Source organism: Nycticebus coucang, chromosome 8 (genome assembly GCF_027406575.1).
Source record: "Nycticebus coucang isolate mNycCou1 chromosome 8, mNycCou1.pri, whole genome shotgun sequence".
NCBI classification, from domain to species: domain Eukaryota; kingdom Metazoa; phylum Chordata; class Mammalia; order Primates; family Lorisidae; genus Nycticebus; species Nycticebus coucang.
Window position 1 is genome coordinate 39534841 of NC_069787.1, and position 20811 is coordinate 39555651.

The following is a 20811-nucleotide window of genomic DNA, read 5'->3' on the forward strand; positions in this document are numbered from 1 at the left end:
GGGAACAACCTGTATGATTGGCTTTGAGAACATCTAGCCAGGCTGATCTCTGAAGAATGGGCTGAGGCAGGCAGACAGGCTACTGGGTGGAAGGCTATGGGCTCAGTACTAGGAAGGCAGTGGCTGCAGAGTGGAAGGCTGCAGTCTCAGTGCTAGAAAGACAGCAGCTGAGGGGTGGAAGGCTATGGGCTCAGGGCTAGAAAGGCAGCAGCTGAGGGGTGGAAGGCTATGGGCTCAGTACTAGGAAGGCAGTGGCTGCAGAGTGGAAGGCTGCAGTCTCAGTGCTAGAAAGGCAGCAGCTGAGGGGTGGAAGGCTATGGGCTCAGGGCTAGAAAGGCAGCAGCTGAGGGGTGGAAGGCTATGGGCTCAGGGATAGGAAGCCAGAGGCCACCAGGTGGAAGGCTATGGGCTCAGGGCTAGAGGAGATGATTAGAGTCTCGCCTAGAATGGTAGATGCAGAATTGAAAGAAGAAAGGAAGGGACTTTCTCAGCCAATAGAGACAAATCTGTGAGTGCCAAATTGTAGAAGTAGGGACAGTGCTATAGTTGCCTGTACTAAGTGAAAACATTGTTTTATAAAGGACAGAAATAGGCTTTACAAGCTGATAAGGTAACATCATCATGTAAAGCTCATATGAAAGTATGAGATTATATGTATTTATGCAAATATGAGTATTGGTTAAAAGTGTAGAAAGCTGTGTGTATCCATGGGTTTCACATCCTTGGATTCAGCCAACTGTGGCTTAAAAATAGTCATTAAAATAAAAAACACACAATGAATCCCCAACAATAAAAAATTAAAATTAAAAAAATAAATAAAAAACACAATATAAAATCGATTTACATGTCATTTACATTGTATTGGGTATTATAAGTAATTTAGAGATGGTTTAAAGTATATGGGAGCATGTGCATCAGTTAAATGCAAACACCACACCATTTTATATTCATCACTTGAGCAGCTGCTGATTCTGGTATCCACATGTGGTCCTAGCAACAATCCCCCAGGATGCTGAGGGCTGACTAGTATATATGAAGTTTGTACATTTGCGCAATAAGACGATTTGAACACACATGCTGGAGCTTATTGGTGTCCTTTGAACTCATTTAAGGGGAAGAAATAATTTTTCAACAGTTTCTGTATATGATTTCATTATTTACAAAGTCACAGGTCAAATATTTTTATTTTTGAAATTGTACAAACATACAGGAGATCAGTTAGACCAGTCAATAATAGGCAATACAGAGAATATATAACTTAAGAGTTATGTCTGAGTTCCAGTTTCAGACCATGTTCTTATCAGTAGAGAAGTGACTTTACCTCTCTGAGCCTCAGTGTCCTCATTGATATAACGAGATAATTGGGCCCACTTTATGAACTTGTGAACATTAAACATGCTAATCATGTCCAGCAATCAGCCTGAGGCCTGCTGCACATAGGAGCATGATGAATGTTAACTGACAATGACAATAATTTCAGAACTAGAAAGAACTCCAGGCCTTGTCTTCTTTTACCTGTTTTAACAGCTGGGAAAACCAAAGACTGATGTTATTCGACTGATAGCATACAGCTGGTTAGGGGCAGTCCCAGGCTTGGGTAGTTTTCCCTTTGAGCTCTCCATTGCTCAATTGCTCTCCAAGGTTCCTTTTCACTTTTTCCTCTTGTAGTTGATTTCATGGAAAAGAGAAACTTCTACCAAAGGTAGATGAGGAATGACATATCACCAAAATGCATACACTATAAATTTGGAAAGAGAGAAAAAGGGAAAGGGAGAAAGAAATGTGAGAGGGGAAAGAAAGGAGAAAAGAAGGCAAATATGGAGAGGCAGAGAATCCTAAAGAGAAATGCAGAACCCCAGAAAGAGTCAGAAAAACAGAGAGAAAGAGAAAGTGTGGAATGAGCGAGAAGAGGTACATCTTTTGAATAAAATCTAAGCATCTTATCTAAGAGGACAGATAAAGTTCAAAGTTCAGTACTTTCTGTAAAATTTATAATAATAGATTAGACATTACTAAGACCCAAAATTTAAAAATAGACTGAATATTAGAGGGGGTCTTATTCCTTTTTAATTTCATAACGAAACCTTCGAATGTTTGGGATGAGGGGAAAAAAAGCACTGAGGATGAATGAGGCATAGCAGAAAATAATTAAAATTAATTTACCACTTTCTTTAAAATTAGAGTATCTCTCAGGGCTTTACATACATATTATATTACTCAGAAGAAAATGAATTAGATTCAGCTTCATTAAGAGCCTGGAATGTGGATATTAAAGACAAGAACACCCGGTCTAGGAAAGTTTCAACTTGGTTTCAAAAAGCCTTTGACGTGTCCAGGTAGCAAAAGGTTATAGATTCATATGCCTGTAGAAGACACTTGTTGAATCCAAAGGAAACACCATATAGGAAGTCATCTAGAAACATGAATGGGTATCATTTTTAAAAAGAAGAAAAAAAGGGAAAATAAGGATAGAGTAACTAGGAAGGAAAATTTCAAATCAATGTGATATCCAAAATGGCAACAGAATTACATATGGCCAGAAACAAATGTAAGCCATCCATCTCAGTATCTATCTGGTAAAGTGAGTTTCTATTATGTACAAAACTGTGTTAGGAGTTTTGAGGGATATGGAGATGAAGTAACCATGGAGCTTGCCCCCAAAGTGCTCACAGTCCATGCACCCATTTGTATAGTGTTCATTGAGCATAGATGAAATAGACTGTATCATTCCCAGGTCTAACCCTAATCACAGACATTGCTAATCAATCCCAGAACTCTCTCCACTTGATTCCCTATCACTGTGGTTGTCAGTTGGCTTCAGAAATAATTCTTAATTGCCTTCCTGTCACTTGTTACTGCTCTACTGTAGAAGCAGAGATTGGGCCTTGTTTTCTGTAATATCTTCTGTACCTACCTCTGAAATCAGTACGTAGTAAGTGCTCAATAAATATTCAGTTCACTAATTGAAGTAAACCTTACTTTCTTATAGCCATTTATTTTTAGTTCATTTAAATATTCAATGTTATATCAACAATGATTTTAAAGTTACTTTTAACTTTTATGTATATATGCACGAAAAATGTTAACTATCCGAATACTGAAGTAAAAGGTTTGGGCAAATTTACATAACTTCCTAAGGTTAATACTTATTTAGGCTCAAAATGTAAAATGTGTATAGTGTCTCAAGAGTGACACCTGTGGTGCATCTTACAAGGGTACATGTGAGGCTTGGCAAATGTGGAATGTAAATGTCTTGGCAAAGTAACTAAGAAAATGCCAGGAGGGCTATGTCAACTAATGAGATGAAAATGTGTCAAATGGTCTATGAACCAAGTATATGGTGCCCCATGATCATATTGATGTACACAGCTATGATTTAATAAAAAAAAAAAAATTACAGTGTACTCAATAAAAAAAAAAAAGAGTGACTTAGTGGGTATATGATCTTTTTGAAGAGGAATAAGGTTCATGTCTGAAGAGTTTAGTAACAACTAACAGCCTTGTGAAGTTGGAGAATATTTCCAGGGCTGGGTGGGAAGCAGGAGGAAGTTATTTTAATCACTTGCAGAAGCCATTTATAGTCCTGTCATCTTTTCTGTCATGAAGATTATTACTTAATTATAAGATAACATGATTTTCTGTTTAGATATCAGAGATAGAAATGAATAGGTCGGTATCAAAGTGAAAATCAATTCTCGAAAGGTCTGGGTACTAATTAATAAAGTTAGTGCAGCTGTGTGCCTGTCAGCCCAGCCTGGGTTGGAATGTCTATTTTAAAAACATTATATGGACTGAGTTCTCTGACCCCTAGGTGAGAAAAGATGCCCAGTTATAAATCCAGAAGTGTCCAGAAGGGATAGCTCTGTAAGTGAGAGATTGCAAAAGTAGAAGCCAGGGATGAAGGTGCCTGATCTCACCAGGCAGGCCTGCAAAGTCCCAGGATACTCCACCAAGGAAAGAGTGCCCAAGAATCCTATCCATTGCTTTCTTGCATTCATCTTGGAATTATGCAAAAAAATGGCTGATATGGTTATTTGCACAAAGGTGGCTAGTTATGAAAGAATGCATCTCTTTGGAGGCAGGTGTTTTATACAGGAGAAAACTCATAAGCAAGTGGATTTGGTAAGAGACAGTTTTCTCTCATTTTCAAACTGGGCATGATGAAAAGTGTCTAGATCTATCATGGGAAGAATGATGGAGGGAAATTATTTTATCACTCACACTAAAGATTCACTTGACAGGGGTACTGTTGAGTTAAATCTGAAAACATCCCAGTGGTCAAGTAGGGTGTTCTCTGGATTGGGTCAATCCTGGCTTATATCTAAGTTCTGTTGCTTAATACTTATGTGACCTTTATGTTTCTAAGGTTTGTTTCTTTTTTTATTTCAAATTAGAGATAATATTTGTATAAACCTCAGAAATACAATTTCTGTGACCTTGGCATGTGATGCATGTTCAATAAATGGTAGCTGTTTATTAATCTTGTTATAATAGTGGTCATCGTTAGAACTCCTTGAGGACAAGACATCATGACTTTTTTTGTTGTTGTATATTACCTTATTCTCCAACTCATAATATAATGTTTATATCAGACTCCCAACTGGAATAGAGGGTACATGTACATGAGGAAGTGCTCTAGGGGGATTTTTTATAAAGGGACTATTTAGACAGTGATGTAGTGGGACGTGGGGAAACACATGGTTAAGGCAGGACCCTTCGGAGAAGAGCAGTGGTTTATCAACACTTAAGCCCAAAGAGGTCAGGGGAGGGAATGACACTGCAACACAGTAAGAGAGATACTTGGGAAGAGCGGGCGGCCTTGTGAGGAACAGTGGACCTTTATGAGTGGGGCACTGGTCTGATCTCTGTGATTTCTTCCTAGGACCCTCACTAGCCAACTTGCAGGGGAAGCCAGAAGGCAGTGTAGTCCATGCTGATCAGCCTTCTGGGTCAGAGAGCAAAGCAAGAAGGGAGAATGGGTCTGAAGGGACAGGACTATCACAGTGCCCCCACATAGTAGGCTTTTTGTGAAAATGTCCTGAATGAAGAATACATGTCATAAGACATTGGATTAAATTCCATCACTTTGAACTACTGTTTTCATAGTACATGCTGTGTGCTAAGTACTGCGAATACAATTGTGATAGATGTGTTAATCAGTTCAATGTAAGCATATCACATTGTATATAAAATCAGTACACTGAACCCCATAATGCATCAATGTACACAGTTATGATTTAAGAAAAACAAAACAACAACAACAACAAAAAGACTGGAACAGTGAAGACAGCCCAACTGCAGTCCTGACAAGTGTTTACAACACTTGCAATTTAAAAGTAGTTTATGTATATATTTTTTTAATTAACTCATACAATCTCCTTCCAAAATAGGCTTTATTATTCCCATTTTACAGATAAAGGAAGTCCTGATCTCTGTGAGGTTAACAGACTTGTCCAAACTCATGAAGCTCAGCTGGTAAGAGAGCAAAATGAGGATTCCAAAACTGGCTGCCTGCCTCTCTCCCCATTCCCATCCTGGCTCCATGACCTTGTGAGGTCAGCTTCTGGAAGGGTAACTACATATGTCCATAGAGTGGATGACTGAGTTCACTTAGCATGCTTTTTCTTCTTTTAGCTAATAGTTGAATGAATTCAGTGCAGAATATTATAGTTTATTTTGGCTATAGTATGCCTCAAAATTCCCATAGGGGATACCCATGAGAATCATCTGGGAACTTACTAAAACATAGAATTTTGAGGCTCCCACCAATCCAATGTATGGGGTTGGACCTGGGTAAGACACTCGAGGGACAGTTGTGTAGCCAACCTTCAGTATGTTCATGAATCACTGAAAGCTGGAATTCTTCATTTTACAAATGAGGGCAGCAAAGCCAGAGAGGCAGAATAACTAGTTGATGTCAAACATGAGCATTCGTGTTGTCGATAAATAAAATCAGGGCCAAGTAAGAGTAGTATTCACTAAGGTGTATAATCTAAGAACTGGTTCACAAAACTTATCTGGCTGAAGTGTTCTTTTGTAGACGTACTTCTGATGGCTGAACGTGAATTCTATGATACTTTAATCAGAGAAGATGAACTAAAACCATGTATACGGATTTAATGCGTAGAACAGGGCGGAACACCACTTCTTCCATCTAGATCATTTTCAAAGGCTGGATAATGGAGCTGCCTCCCATTCTCTTATTTTGGATTAGCATAGGTTGGATTATAAGAATAGGTATCGAAAGATGAGGAAAGCCACAGTCATCATTAACAACAAAAAGGTCAAGGTTTTTTGGGTTTGTTTTTTGGAACATAGACATTTTATTAGCAAACTTGATTTTATTCTTGCTAGCTCAAGAAATAAGACTTCTACTATAGAACTGGCATGGGGACTGCCAAAGATGGGACATGTTCAAACTGGTGTCTCGAGGAAGTACATCAATTGTTTAAACACTTTTAATGTGTTTCTCTCAGTAAAACTGAGAACTCAGACAAAATTGAATGGTGGATAGGAGTATACTCATGTAGCAAATATTTCTAAGTGTCTCTCATTCTGGGTACATCACTCCTAAAGTATCATATAGATTATATATTATTTTTAACAGCACTTGCAATGATCTGCTTAATCCACTACACTCAGAGTAGGTACTGACATTATTCATGTTATAGAGATGAAGTTGACAAAGAAAGATTTCCTAGGTAGCTGCTGAAGTGGTTCCACCAATGACTTGGTTTCTCCACTTATCACTGGAAAACCTACTTCAAAAGACACTATCTGTATTGGTGTTCTAATACAATACTTCTTTACTCTTTCAACCTGTACAGTGATATTTTCTATGATATGTTTAATGAATCTGATTATATGGTACTTTCTTCTTCTTCTTTTTTTTCTTTTTTCATAGAATAGCCTTTCCACATGCTCTCCCCAAGCTGGTGTTTACGGAGTATCTCAAGCTCTTATAAAAAGATAATTCAAAGACTATTATGAAGACAATGGCTTTGGCTTTAGAATGAGTTTATGTCTTTAAGGATAGTTTTCAGCAAATGAGCCAACCATATGTTAAATCAAATTTAACATCCATTATGAAACAGTGAATCATGCTTTATATTTCAGTAATGATAACAAATGATCACTTATCTCATGCTCTTCTCATTTGTACTACTTCTCATCAATCTTGCTAATATTGCAAAGATTTATTAAATGAACAAGTGTCCAACTGTAACTGTTAATATTAATAGCTTCTTTTTATATTTTCTCTCTCTGGCTTACTTTTCTATGCTTGCTTAAGCCGGCTTTAATATGGGCTTTAAAAGTAATGGTTTTTCTTATTCTAAAATGATAATTAACAGAAAAGTAGGAAGTTAGTAATAAAATTATTTTAATGAAACTGTGCAATTATACCAGCCCATTACAAAGGCATAGGATTTGCTGTGTGCTCAGCACTGGAAGCAAAAATCTTCTTTCACTGAGTAAAACAGTCGATTTTAAAACTCTGGAAACATTTCAGATCCCTTATGACTTAAAATTGCTACTTATGCAGTAAAAGTTTAAATCACTTGAGTAAATTTGTAATTTAATCTTTAAAGTTTAACTAACATTTATTCTTCCTTTCTAAGTGCTTTACGTTCGTGTAAATTGTAACAAGTTGCCTCTTTTTCTAGACCTTACTGTGGGTCTTTAACTTAACGATTTCCAAACCCATAACTTCTCTTCAGCCCCAGTTTCTAGAAGAGATTTCACCATATCCCCCCTTTTCTGAGGCTCTAACTATGACATCCTACTTCTGTATGTCTTAAATTCACTGTTTTCAGGTGAGGTTACTTTTTGCCATAAAATGGTCTCTTAGATATTTGTTTAAACCTTTCCTCTGATCTTATTGCCAGACACTCTTTACCTAGCCCCTAGCTGTCTACCCCAACCTATTGGTTGAGTTCCAAAACATTTGTGTTTCCTATTGGGTCCATCCATTCTGTGTTTCCAGCAAAGCAGATCTCGCTCAGTCTTCCTGATTCCTACCTTTACTTCATGAACTTGGATGTTTCTCGAGGGCAAGCATTCAACACAAATTTGTTCCCTATTTTCCTTAATTCCTCTTTTGTACCAGACAATACATAACATGGAATCTTACCTATGGATGTAGTTGTAAGCAAAATTTTTTGTTAATGTCAAACATCATACAAATAGAATGTTTTTATTAAAATAATAATAAAAACAGTCATTTACTCAGTCCTTCTACATCTTGGGTGTTTATTTCATGTATATTCCCTCTAATCCTTGTACCACGCCTGAAAGGAGGGAAATTATTCCTCCTTGGAGTGAATGCTTCTTTCCAGAGTAATTAGCAGTACAATTGAGTTGACAATCATGCTGTGCTTTATAACATCTCTTTCATCATCTCTAGGTGTTAATTATTGTTTAAGTTGCAATTGCTCTTAAAACTTTTTAGTGCATTTCTCTCATTTCTCTTTTAAATTTTAGATCTTTTGGGTACTCTTTTATATTTCTCACAATACCTAGGAAAGTAACTGCAGGCATGATAAATGATTCTTGGTTATTGAGCAAATAGTAAAATAAACGCAAATATTTAAAAAAAATTGTTTCTCAGTTGGTATCTTACCAAAATCTGATTAGACTTTTAATTTTAGACATACTTAGAAAAGGGGATGAAGGGTTTGGGAGAAAGTCCAATTTCAGGAGAGATTCTTTTGTGGAATATCTCATAGACTAGAGCATGTTGTTATAATTATTATTTTTTTTTTATGAGTTACTTTTGAAACTCTTACCATGGAATTTCAGGAGGGGAACCTTAGAAAAGGGACACGAGTGAGTGGAGTGAGTGCATCTCAAGGTTAATTTCCCAGTTGCAGGGCAGGGACTAAGAGGTAGATGTAAGGGTGGTATTTTCTTTGATCAGGAAGGAAGTAGCCCAGAGGAACTGAAGGCATGAAATGAATTCTCTTATTCGCACTATTAGTCATTTGGCAGGTGTGGGAGTAGATTAACATGGAAGATCACTTTTGTCTCCTGATCTGTAAAGTAAAGCTTACCCCCAGGAATATATGAAGGAATATGATAAACCGTGAGTGTTAAGTACTTGAATAATGCTAGGTAGAGAAGAAGGACTCAAACTACTATTATTTTTATTATTATAATAACATACAAAGGCTGCCCACAAAGTATCCTGCCAGGTATTTCTCTATTTTTTATTTTACATGGCTAGATACTGTTTTGACAGCCCGCATATATTAATACATACAGTAATCTCCCCTTATCGGTGGGGAAAATGATCTAGGATTCCTGGTGGATGCCTGAAACCTATACAGACTCTGTTTTCCTACACATATGATGAAATTTTATTTATAAATTAGGCACAGGGCAGTGCCTGTGGCTCAAAGAAGTAGAGTGCCAGCCCCATATGCAGGAGGTGGCGGGTTCAAACCCAGCCCCGGCCAAAAACTGCAAAATAAATAAATAAATAAACAAATTAGGCATAGTAAGAGAGTATCAAAAGTAACTCATAATAAAATTAAATAATTATAACAACATGCTATAATAAAAGTTATATGAATTTTTAATCTCTCTCTCTCAAAATATCTTTTTTTTTTTTTTTAAACAGAGTCTCAAGCTGTTGCCCTGGGTAGAGTTCCATGGCATCACAGCTCACAGTAACCTCAAACTCTTGGGCTTAGGCAATTCTCTTGCCTCAGCCTCCCAAGTAGCTGGGACTACAGGCACCCACCACAACACTCGGCTATTTTTTGGTTGTAGTTGTCATTGTTATTTGGCAGGCCCAGACAGGATTCGAACCCGCCAGCTCTGGTGTATGTGGGTGGTCCTCTAGCCACTGAGCTACAGGCACCACACCTCAAAATATCTTACTATATTGTATTCACCTATTTTCAAATTTCAATGCACCACAGGTGACTTAAACTAGGGAAAGCAAAACCACGGGTAGAGGAGCTACTGTATTGTTATATATATTTATAGTTGTTTTAGTGATTATATATAGTTATATTATTATGCTTTGGTAGCATTACTATGTAATAGATAAAGACCACTACTGATAATGTTGGATAAGGCCTCTGCCTTTTTTTTTTTTTTTTGAGGCAGAGTATCACTGTGTTACCCTGGGTAGAGTGTTGTGGCATCATAACTCACAGTAACCCAAACTGTTGGGATCAAGCTATCCTCTTGTCTCAGTCTCCCAAGTAGCTGGGACTACAGGTACCCACCACAACACTGGCTAATTTTTCTATTTGTAATAGAGACAGAATCGTGCCCTTGCTCAGGCTGGTCTTGAACTCCTCAGTTCAAGGAATCCACCTGCCTCAGCCTCCCAGAGTACTAGGATTACAGGCAGGAGCAACCGTGCCTGGCCAGGCCTCTGCCTTCTTATAAACTTGGTTACTGAGTTTAGTGAACAATGATCAGGGTAGTTTAAATTTCCATTTCTTAAATGGCTCAATGTAATAAAGATTAGAAGAGAAGTTTTTAATGAAACCACAAAAAAAAAAAATCACACAATTCTTTAATTATGCTTTGAGGATTTCAAGGGGTCAGAAAGAGAATGAAACCCTTAAGGATTTCCTAGGATTTTGTGAAGAAAATCTTTTAAAACTCATTACCTGTCATGTAAACCTAAAGGCAAAATTTGGGAATTGCTATGTGAAGGCTGATACAGCATAATACTTGTTCACTGCTATGTGAACAAATGGTAAAAATCAGCTAGTTGAGATATAATTAAAGCAAGAATTAATAACCTGAGACATCTAAGTAACTAATAGTCACCACCACTCCCTTTGTGATCCTACAGAGGAGAGAATGAGAACTTACCTTAAAATTCAGTAGTTTCCAAAGCTTGGCTTAATGCTGAAAGTGACGCTGCGTATTCTGAAACAGGCTATTCAAACACTTTCTTTAAAAATTGCTATTTAGAATGTCTCCCATTTGATCCACAATTAAGTTTATGTTCTCAACCCTACAGTAAATTTTTATAATCCAGTCCTCGCTTCTGTCATACTCTTAATCAAATAGGAAATTGCTTCCCTGGGTTTGGCTGAGATGGAGAGGGAAGATTGTGCATCATCAGCATAATATTATCTAAAATTATGCCATCCATAGTGGAACCTGATAAAAATATGCAGGTGCCCAGCATGGGACTAAGAATGTCAGTTCAGGGAACTTTTAGATATAATGTCTTTAAACTTTCGTGACCTTGCATCAGAACCAGTTCTGGCTTTATTAAAGATCTTGTGTTTCTTAAATACCTAGTATGTGCAGGCACTGTGCTGAGCTCTGTGGAGGCCAGTAGAACAATTAAGACCCAGTTTCTGTGGTCACAGAACTTTGTGCCTAATTGGGTCGACAGAGGGCATACTCAAGGCAGGCAGGACTACACGCTGGTTGGACTCCATGCTATGGAAATGTGAGATGGGAGAAATTTATTTTAATGAGGGGGCTGGAAAAGTTTGATGGAAGGCGTGACCTTTGAGCTAGACCTTGAAAGTTTCAACTCAGAAATGCGACAAAAATGTGGTCAGCTTCAGAAATAGTGATTAGATTGATAAAACTAGAGAACAGGCAGCTGATGGTTACCATGATCCCAGGAAGGAAGGAGAAGGACAGGTTTCCCAGCATTTTACATGCCATTTTGGGGGGTTTGAACTTAATTCTGAAAGCACTGGGGAGATTTTTGAAAATTAAGTTGACAGGATGAAATACCACGTATGTTTTATGAGGTTGGAATGTGACAGCTCTGGTGGATTTGACTACTGGTACATGAGAGGGGACAGTTGAAGAGATAAAATTTGGAAGAAGAAAAAAGGCTAAAGAGGTAGATATTGAGCACTAGTACTCAGTGAAAGGTTAGACGCTGACACAGGAGACAAATATTCACTAAAAGTTTATTTCTAGATTTCTAGCCCAAGAAAGTCTCAATTTCCTTACCCGAGATGATGACAATAGATCACACAAAAACAAAAAGAAAACAAATGCATAGAAAACCTTGTTTCAAAGAAATGATACATGTATAACATACATACATGCACACAAAACACACACACATACACACCATACTTCTGCTGTTAATTGTAAGGACACCATTGATTTAATTTTTTGGGAAAATGAAATTCTATCATGTTAAACATATACATCAATTACAAGATGACTCTATTGACTTACGTTAAAAATGTAAAAATAGGCATCTTAATATTCATAAAATATGGTAATGACCCTACAATTCTTCTTTTTTTTTTTTTGTTTACAGTTCTTCATATTTACTACCTTCTAGTTTATTGCACCAAGTAATTATAACAGGTATATTCTTTCTGATATTAGAATGCAGTTCTTTTTGTTTATTAATTCACTGTGTGACCTTGGGCAAGTCCCTTTACCTGGTGGGCAGGAGGAAGGACAAAGATTTGAAAGTACATTGAAAAAAGCACAATAGAAGCCCTTGACATTATTTTGCCTTGTTTTTTCAGTCACCCCTTAACACATTCTTTCAATTTAAAATAAAAGACTGGGCAGCACCTGTGGCTCAGTGAGTCCCAGGGCGCTGGCCCTGTATACCCAGGGTGGCGGATTCAACCCAGCCCCGGCTAAACTGTAACAAAAAAAAAAATAGCCGGGCGTTGTGGCAGGTGCCTGTGGTCTCAGCTACTCAGGAGGCTGAAGCAAGAGAATTGCCTAAGTCCAAGAGCTGAAGGTTGCTGAGTTTTGACACCACGACACTCTACCAAGGGTGACAAATTGAGACTCTGTCTTAAAAATAAACAAATAAAATAAAATGAAATAAAAGACTACCAAGATGCTATCTTTTTAAATTTTGAAAGTTAAATTAAAAAAAATCAAAATGAGTTATCAAGCCTGGCTGCACATTATGATTACTGTGAGGTTTTTTAAAAGATTAAAAAAAAAAATTCTGATTCTCACCCTTACCTCTTGAGTCATTAGCATTTTGGGGGATGAGTCCCATAATCTCATCTTTTTAACAAGCTCCACAAGTTCATTTTCTTTTTTTTTTTTTTTTTTTTTTTTCCAGAATCGAATTTTCTTTATTACTGCTCTGCTATTGGAATGTTTTTTTTTTTTTTTATTGTTGGGGATTCATTGAGGGTACAATAAGCCAGGTTACACTGATTGCAATTGTTAGGTAAAGTCCCTCTTGCAATCATGTCTTGCCCCCATAAAGTGTGACATACACCAAGGCCCCACCCACCTCCCTCCATCCCTCTTTCTGTTTCCCCCCCCATAACCATAATTGTCATTAATTGTCCTCATATCAAAATTGAGTACATAGGATTCATGCTTCTCCATTCTTGTGATGCTTTACTAAGAATAATATCTTCCACGTCCATCCAGGTTAATACGAAGGATGTAAAGTCTCCATTTTTTTTAATGGCTGAATAGTATTCCATGGTATACATATACCACAGCTTGTTAATCCATTCCTGGGTTGGTGGGCATTTAGGCTGTTTCCACATTTTGGCGACTGTAAATTGAGCTGCAATAAACAGTCTAGTACAAGTGTCCTTATGATAAAAGGATTTCTTTCCTTCTGGGTAGATGCCCAGTAATGGGATTGCAGGATCAAATGGGAGGTCTAGCTTGAGTGCTTTGAGGATTCTCCATACTTCCTTCCAGAAAGGTTGTACTAGCTTGCAGTCCCACCAGCAGTGTAAAAGTGTTCCCTTCTCTCCACATCCACGCCAGCATCTGCAGTTTTGAGATTTTGTGATGTGGGCCATTCTCACTGGGGTTAGATGATATCTCAGGGTTGTTTTGATTTGCATTTCTCTAATATATAGAGATGATGAACATTTTTTCATGTGTTTGTTAGCCATTCGTCTGTCGTCTTTAGAGAAAGTTCTATTCATGTCTCTTGCCCATTGATATATGGGATTGTTGGCTTTTTTCATGTGGATTAATTTGAGTTCTCTATAGATCCTAGTTATCAAGCTTTTGTCTGATTGAAAATATGCAAATATCCTTTCCCATTGTGTAGGTTGTCTCTTTGCTTTGGTTATTGTCTCCTTAGCTGTACAGAAGCTTTTCAGTTTAATGAAGTCCCATTTGTTTATTTTTGTTGTTGTTGCAATTGCCATGGCAGTCTTCTTCATGAAGTCTTTCCCCAGGCCAATATCTTCCAGTGTTTTTTCTATGCTTTCTTGGAGGATTTTTATTGTTTCATGGCTTAAATTTAAGTCCTTTATCCATCTTGAATCAATTATTGTGAGTGGGGAAAGGTGTGGGTCCAGTTTCAGTCTTTTACATGTAGACATCCAGTTCTCCCAACACCATTTATTGAATAGGGAGTCTTTCCCCCAAGGTATGTTCTTGTTTGGTTTATCAAAGATTAGGTGGTTGTAAGATGTTAGTTTCATTTCTTGGTTTTCCATTCGATTCCAAGTGTCTATGTCTCTGTTTTTGTGCCAGTACCATGCTGTCTTGAGCACTATGGCTTTGTAGTACAGACTAAAATCTGGTATGCTGATGCCCCCAGCTTTATTTTTATTACAGAGAACTGCCTTAGCTATACGGGGTTTTTTCCAGTTCCATACAAAACGCAGAATCATTTTTTCCAAATCTTGAAAGTATGATGTTGGTATTTTGATAGGAATGGCATTGAATAGGTAGATTGCTTTGGGAAGTATGGACATTTTAACAATGTTGATTCTTCCCATCCATGAGCATGGTATGTTCTTCCATTTGTTAATATCCTCTGCTATTTCCTTTCTGAGGATTTCATAGTTTTCTTTATACAGGTCCTTCACCTCCTTCGTTAGGTATATTCCTAGGTATTTGATTTTCTTTGAGACTATGGTGAAGGGAGTTGTGTCCTTAATTAGCTTCTCATCTTGACTGTTATTGGTGTACACAAAGGCTACTGACTTGTGGACATTGATTTTATATCCTGAAACATTACTGTATTTTTTGATGACTTCTAGGAGTCTTGTGGTTGAGTCTTTGGGGTTCTCTAAGTATAAGATCATGTCATCAGCAAAGAGGGAGAGTTTGACCTCCTCTGCTCCCATTTGGATTCCCTTTATTTCCTTGTCTTGCCTAATTGTATTGGCTAGAACTTCGAGCACTATGTTGAATAGTAAAGGTGACAGAGGACAACCTTGTCTGGTTCCAGTTCTAAGAGGAAAAGCTTTCAGTTTTACTCCATTCAGTAAAATATTGGCTGTGGGTTTGTCATAGATAGCTTCAATCAGTTTTAGAAATGTGCCACCTATGCCTATACTCTTCAGAGTTCTACTTAGAAAAGGATGCTGGATTTTATCAAATGCTTTTTCTGCATCTATTGAGAGGATCATGTGATCTTTATTTTTGCCTCTGTTAATATGGTGGATAACGTTTATAGACTTGCGTATGTTAAACCAGCCTTGCGTCCCTGGGATGAAGCCTACTTGATCATGATGAATGACTTTTTTGATGATAAGCTGTAATCTATTGGCTAGGATTTTGTTGAGAATTTTTGCGTCTATGTTCATGAGTGAGATTGGTCTGAAATTCTCCTTTTTGTTTGGGTCTTTTCCTGGTTTTGGTATCAGGGTGATGTTTGCTTCATAGAATGTGTTGGGGAAGATTCCTTCTTCCTCAATTTTCTGGAATAATTTCTGCAGTACAGGAATAAGCTCTTCCTTGAAGGTTTGATAGAATTCTGGAGTGAAGCCATCTGGACCAGGGCATTTTTTGGTTGGAAGCTTTTTTATTGTTTCTTTGATCTCAGTGCTTGAAATTGGTCTGTTCAGGAGCTCTATTTCTTCCTGGCTGAGTCTAGGGAGAGGGTGTGATTCCAAATATTGATCCATTTCTTTCACATTGTCAAATTTCTGGGCATAGAGTTTCTGGTAGTATTCAGAGATGATCTCTTGTATCTCTGTGGGATCAGTTGTTATTTCCCCTTTATCATTTCTGATTGAGGTTACTAGAGATTTTACTTTTCTATTCCTCGTTAGTCTGGCCAATGGTTTATCTATTTTATTTATTTTTTCAAAAAACCAACTCCTTGTTTCATTAATTTTCTGAATGATTCTTTTGTTTTCAATTTCATTGATCTCTGATTTGATTTTGGATATTTCTTTTCTTCTACTGAGTTTAGGCTTAGATTGTTCTTCTTTTTCCAATTCCATAAGATCTCTTGGAAGATTGTTGATGTGCTCTCTTTCAGTTTTTCGAATGTAGGCATCTAAAGCGATGAATTTTCCTCTCAAAACTGCTTTTGCAGTATCCCACAGGTTTTGGTAGCTTGTGTCTTCATTGTTGTTATGCTCAAGGAAGTTAATGATTTCCTGTTTTATTTCTTCCTGCACCCATCTGTTATTCAACAGAAGATTGTTTAGTTTCCATGCCTTTGGGTGGGGTCGAGCATTTTTGTTAGAGTTGAGTTCCACCTTTAGTGCCTTATGGTCTGAGAAGATACAAGGTAAAATTTCAATTCTTTTGATTCTGTTGATATTTGTTTTGTGTCCCAGGATATGATCAATTTTGGAGAATGTTCCATGGGGTGATGAGAAGAATGTATATTCTTTATCTTTGGGGTGGAGTGTTCTATATGCGTCTATCAAGCACAGTTGTTCTAGAGTCTCATTTAAGTCTCTTATATCCTTGTTTAATTTCTGTTTAGAGGATCTGTCCAGCTCTGTAAGAGGAGTGTTAAAGTCCCCTGTTATGATGGTATTATCAGATATCATATTGCTCAGACTGAGTAATGTCTGCTTCAAGAATCTGGGAGCATTTAAATTGGGTGCATAAATATTTAGAATTGAAATGTCTTCTTGTTGTATTTTTCCCTTGACCAATATAAAGTGACCATCTTTGTCTTTTTTGACTTTAGTTGCTTTAAATCCACATGTGTCTGAAAATAAGATTGCAACTCCTCTTTTCTTCTGAATTCCATTTGCCTGAAAAATTGTCTTCCAACCCTTGACTCGGAGCTTTAATTTGTCTTTTGAAGCCAGGTGTGTTTCTTGCAGACAGCAAATGGATGGCTTGTGTTTTTTAATCCAGTCAACCAATCTATGTCTCTTCAGTGGGGAATTCAAGCCATTAACATTTATTGAGATAATTGACAAGTGTGGTAGTATTCTATTCGTCTTATTTTGTGAGAGTCCATTGCTTAGTTTTATCTTTTGCATCAGTGTGGAGGTTAGGTTCTGTCCTTTAATTTCTGAGTTCTTACTTTGCTGCTGATCCATTGTGGTGGTCAGTGTGCAGAACAGGTTGAAGTATTTCCTGTAGAGCTGGTCTTGTTGTGGCGAATTTCCTCAATGTTTGTATATCCGTAAATGATTTGATTTCTCCGTCAATTTTGAAGCTTAGCTTAGCAGGGTACAGAATTCTGGGCTGGAAATTGTTCTGTTTAAGTAGATTAAAGGTAGATGACCATAGTCTTCTTGCTTGGAAAGTTTCATTAGAGAAGTCTGCGGTCAATCTGATGGATTTGCCCCTGTAGGTCAACTGGCGCTTACTCCTGGCAGCTTGCAGAATCTTTTGTTTGGTCTTGACTTTGGACAGGTTCATCACAATGTGTCTTGGAGAAGCTCGGTTAGAGTTGAGGCGACCTGGGGTCCGATATCCCTCTGAAAGCAGTGTGTCAGAATCTTTGGTGATATTTGGGAAATTTTCTTTTATAATATTCTCTAGTATGGCTTCCATTCCTCTGGGGCATTCTTCTTCCCCTTCTGGAATTCCTATAACTCGTATGTTGGAACGCTTCATAAAGTCCCATAATTCTGACAGTGAACGTTCTGCTTTCTCTCTCTTCTTTTCTGCCTCTTTTACTATCTGAGTTATCTCAAAAACTTTGTCTTCTACCTCTGAAATTCTTTCTTCTGCATGGTCTAACCTGTTGCTGATACTTTCCATTGCATCTTTAAGTTCCCTGATTGACTGTTTCATTTCCTTCAGCTCTGCTATATCCTTTTTATATTCTTCATATCGTTCATCTCTTATTTGATTCTGTTTTTGAATTTCCTTTTGGTTATTTTCCACTTTATTAACAGTTTCCTTCATTGTTTCCATCATTTCCTTCATTGTTTTCAACATGTGTATTCTAAATTCCCTTTCTGTCATTCCTAACATTTCTGTATAGGTGGAATCCTCTGCAGTAGCTACCTCATGGTCCCTTGGCGGGGTAGTTCTGGACTGGTTCTTCATGTTGCCTGGAGTTTTCTGCTGATTCTTCCTCATGGGTGATTTCTTTTATCTGTTTACTTGCCCTAGTTTTCCTTTCAATTCCTCTTGCTCTTTAAGTTCTTGTGCCTGTGGAAGTTGCGGGCGGGTTTAGGCGGATTGAACACACGCGACCACTTGCCGGTTTTCCACTGTTTTAGTCCTCCTCTTGGGGTCCAGAAGTCTCTCGCTGACTCCCTGTATCCTCTCAGGGGTGATGATAGGCAGATCCCACCAGCCAGAGATGCCTGGAGTCCTATATCCCCAGACTCACGGTGCCCAGATGCAAGGAAGCTGTTACTCGGCTGCCATCTTCACACAAGTTCATTTTCACTGGTGCCTCCCAGCCTCACCTGGATCCTACGGGGTCTGGGTAATGACTGTGCAGTTGGTGGTCTTTCCTACTCAAAGGAATCAGGGGACTTTTTTCTCCTTGCTGGTGGTATCTACAGTCCTGTATCTTCTTAACCATCATCATCTACTGTTGCAGCCAACTTTTTAATGGAATTGGCTCATCTGAATTCTCTGAGTGTATTTTCATCTGGACCCTCAGCATGGGCAAATTGTTGGTTCTTCATCATTTGCTTTGTTACAAGTTTAATAAAAAAGAAGCACAACTTAGCCATAATTCACATTTTTCCCAATTAACCATAGCACGCTTCTGTATTCTTAGGAACATAAAAAATGTAATTATCTAGGTGATAAACAGTGTCTTTTTTTTTTTTTCCTTTGTGGATAGGAAGTAATGGACTTTGGGTCTGTCTGGATTTAATGTTAACACTATAAGATAGGAATGCTAATCCCTGAAGCTGCAATAAAAATAAAAAACTTAAAAGCTCTCTTTCTTATACAAAATGATATCCTAAATTTCAAAAGGGAAAAAGGCTATTAGAACTTTCCTACCTCCAGGGGTGTCCAATCTGTGGCCCAGGGGCCTCATATGGACTATTTGTGGTCTGAATCTGTGGTATCAGATATCACAAAAATTATGCACATATCTTTTATTTGCTCATCAGCTTTTATTAGTGTTTGTGTATTTAATTTATGGCCCAAGACAACTCTTCTTCTTCCAATATGTGGGGGGAAAAAAAGTCGAAAGATATTAAAATTTAGCAATTAATTATCTCTAGTTCTAATCCAGTAAGCCTGCAAAATTAGCATCTGGGATTCAGTTCATATTTTTGCTGCCTTTCTAATTTAAGGATTGGGACACAATGGATCTCTCTAGAAGATGTGTTTAACAAAGGTTATTTTCTATAATTAAATGTTCATTTTTTTAACCTATGGTGCATTTTGTGGAATATTTTTGTAACACTTTCCATGACTTTTTTCCTAGAGGGGAAATTAATGGTAAATAATTCTAAAAAACAGAAGGTAAATTTAGCTGACTCCCTTAATTTTTTGCTTTGTGAAAACTGTCATAATATTGAAATTGCCTGTAATAGGAAAATATTTTTTTTTGTGTGTGATTTTTTTGGCCGGGGCTGGGCTTGAACCCGCCACCTCCGGCATATGGGACTGGCGCCCTACTCCTTGAGCCACAGGCGCTGCCCAATAGGAAAATATTTTTATGTAAATTGCTACACTATCATTTGTGTGATTTGCAGTGCTCTGCTATTTCTTCTTGACTAACCTGCCTTACTTTCTTGTATGATAGTTGAAATTACTTTCACTTTTTTGTTTCACCATTAGAGTGTACATACACTAAGTATTTAATTATAAGTGCCATACCAAGAAGTGTTAATTCTTGGGCTTTCATTCATAGTATATTGTAGTGAATGAGGAGATTCTTTCCTGGAGTTGTCCTTGATGGGATCTAAAAAAGTGGATTATCTACCTCCTAGTAAACAGTATCTCAAGGAGGCTGAAAAAAAAGAGAATTTCATAATTGGTGAAAAAGCAAAAAAAGGGAGACATTGAAGATAGACTTTTATCAGAGACTGAGGCTCCCATCTAAATGGTAGCACCCACTAGTGGGAATACTTTCTCACACTGTCCTATTGGATGGAGCTCCAGTCTTCTCATACAAAGTTTTTTATCTCTTTCTCCAAGAAGACTTCCTAGCTTTCAACTACCATATAATCCTCATCATTTATTTTTTTGTTGTTGTTTTGTTTTTAATGCTATTGTACTTCATAATCTTCATACCAACATATCTCTCTTTGCAGAAGATCCCATGATTTCAGGAGTTTGTTTTTGTGTCTTCTGCTTCTTTTTCTTTGTCATATTACACTGGTATGCAGCAAACATTGACAGATTTAGTATATCTAGAGGATGAATATTTAAATATCATTGAATGCTTTCTAATTATAGTTCCCATTTATTAAGGAGTATTTGAAAAATGTAGAAAACAAAAAAGGAACAAATTAACATTAATTTTTTTTCTTATATATAACCATTATCAACATTTGCAGTTTCTCTTCATTTTTTATTTTATTTATTTTTAAGTCAGATTAATCTGAAGGTACAAATGAGTAGGTTATGTTGTTTGTGTTTCTAGAGGTAAGTTCAAGTTGTACTTGAGGCATTTGAGCCCTTCATCCAGGGGGTGTGATATACTCCCTCACAATGTGTCCATTAGGGGAGAGCTTACCAATCACCCTCCCTGTTCTTTTTGTTCTTTTCTCT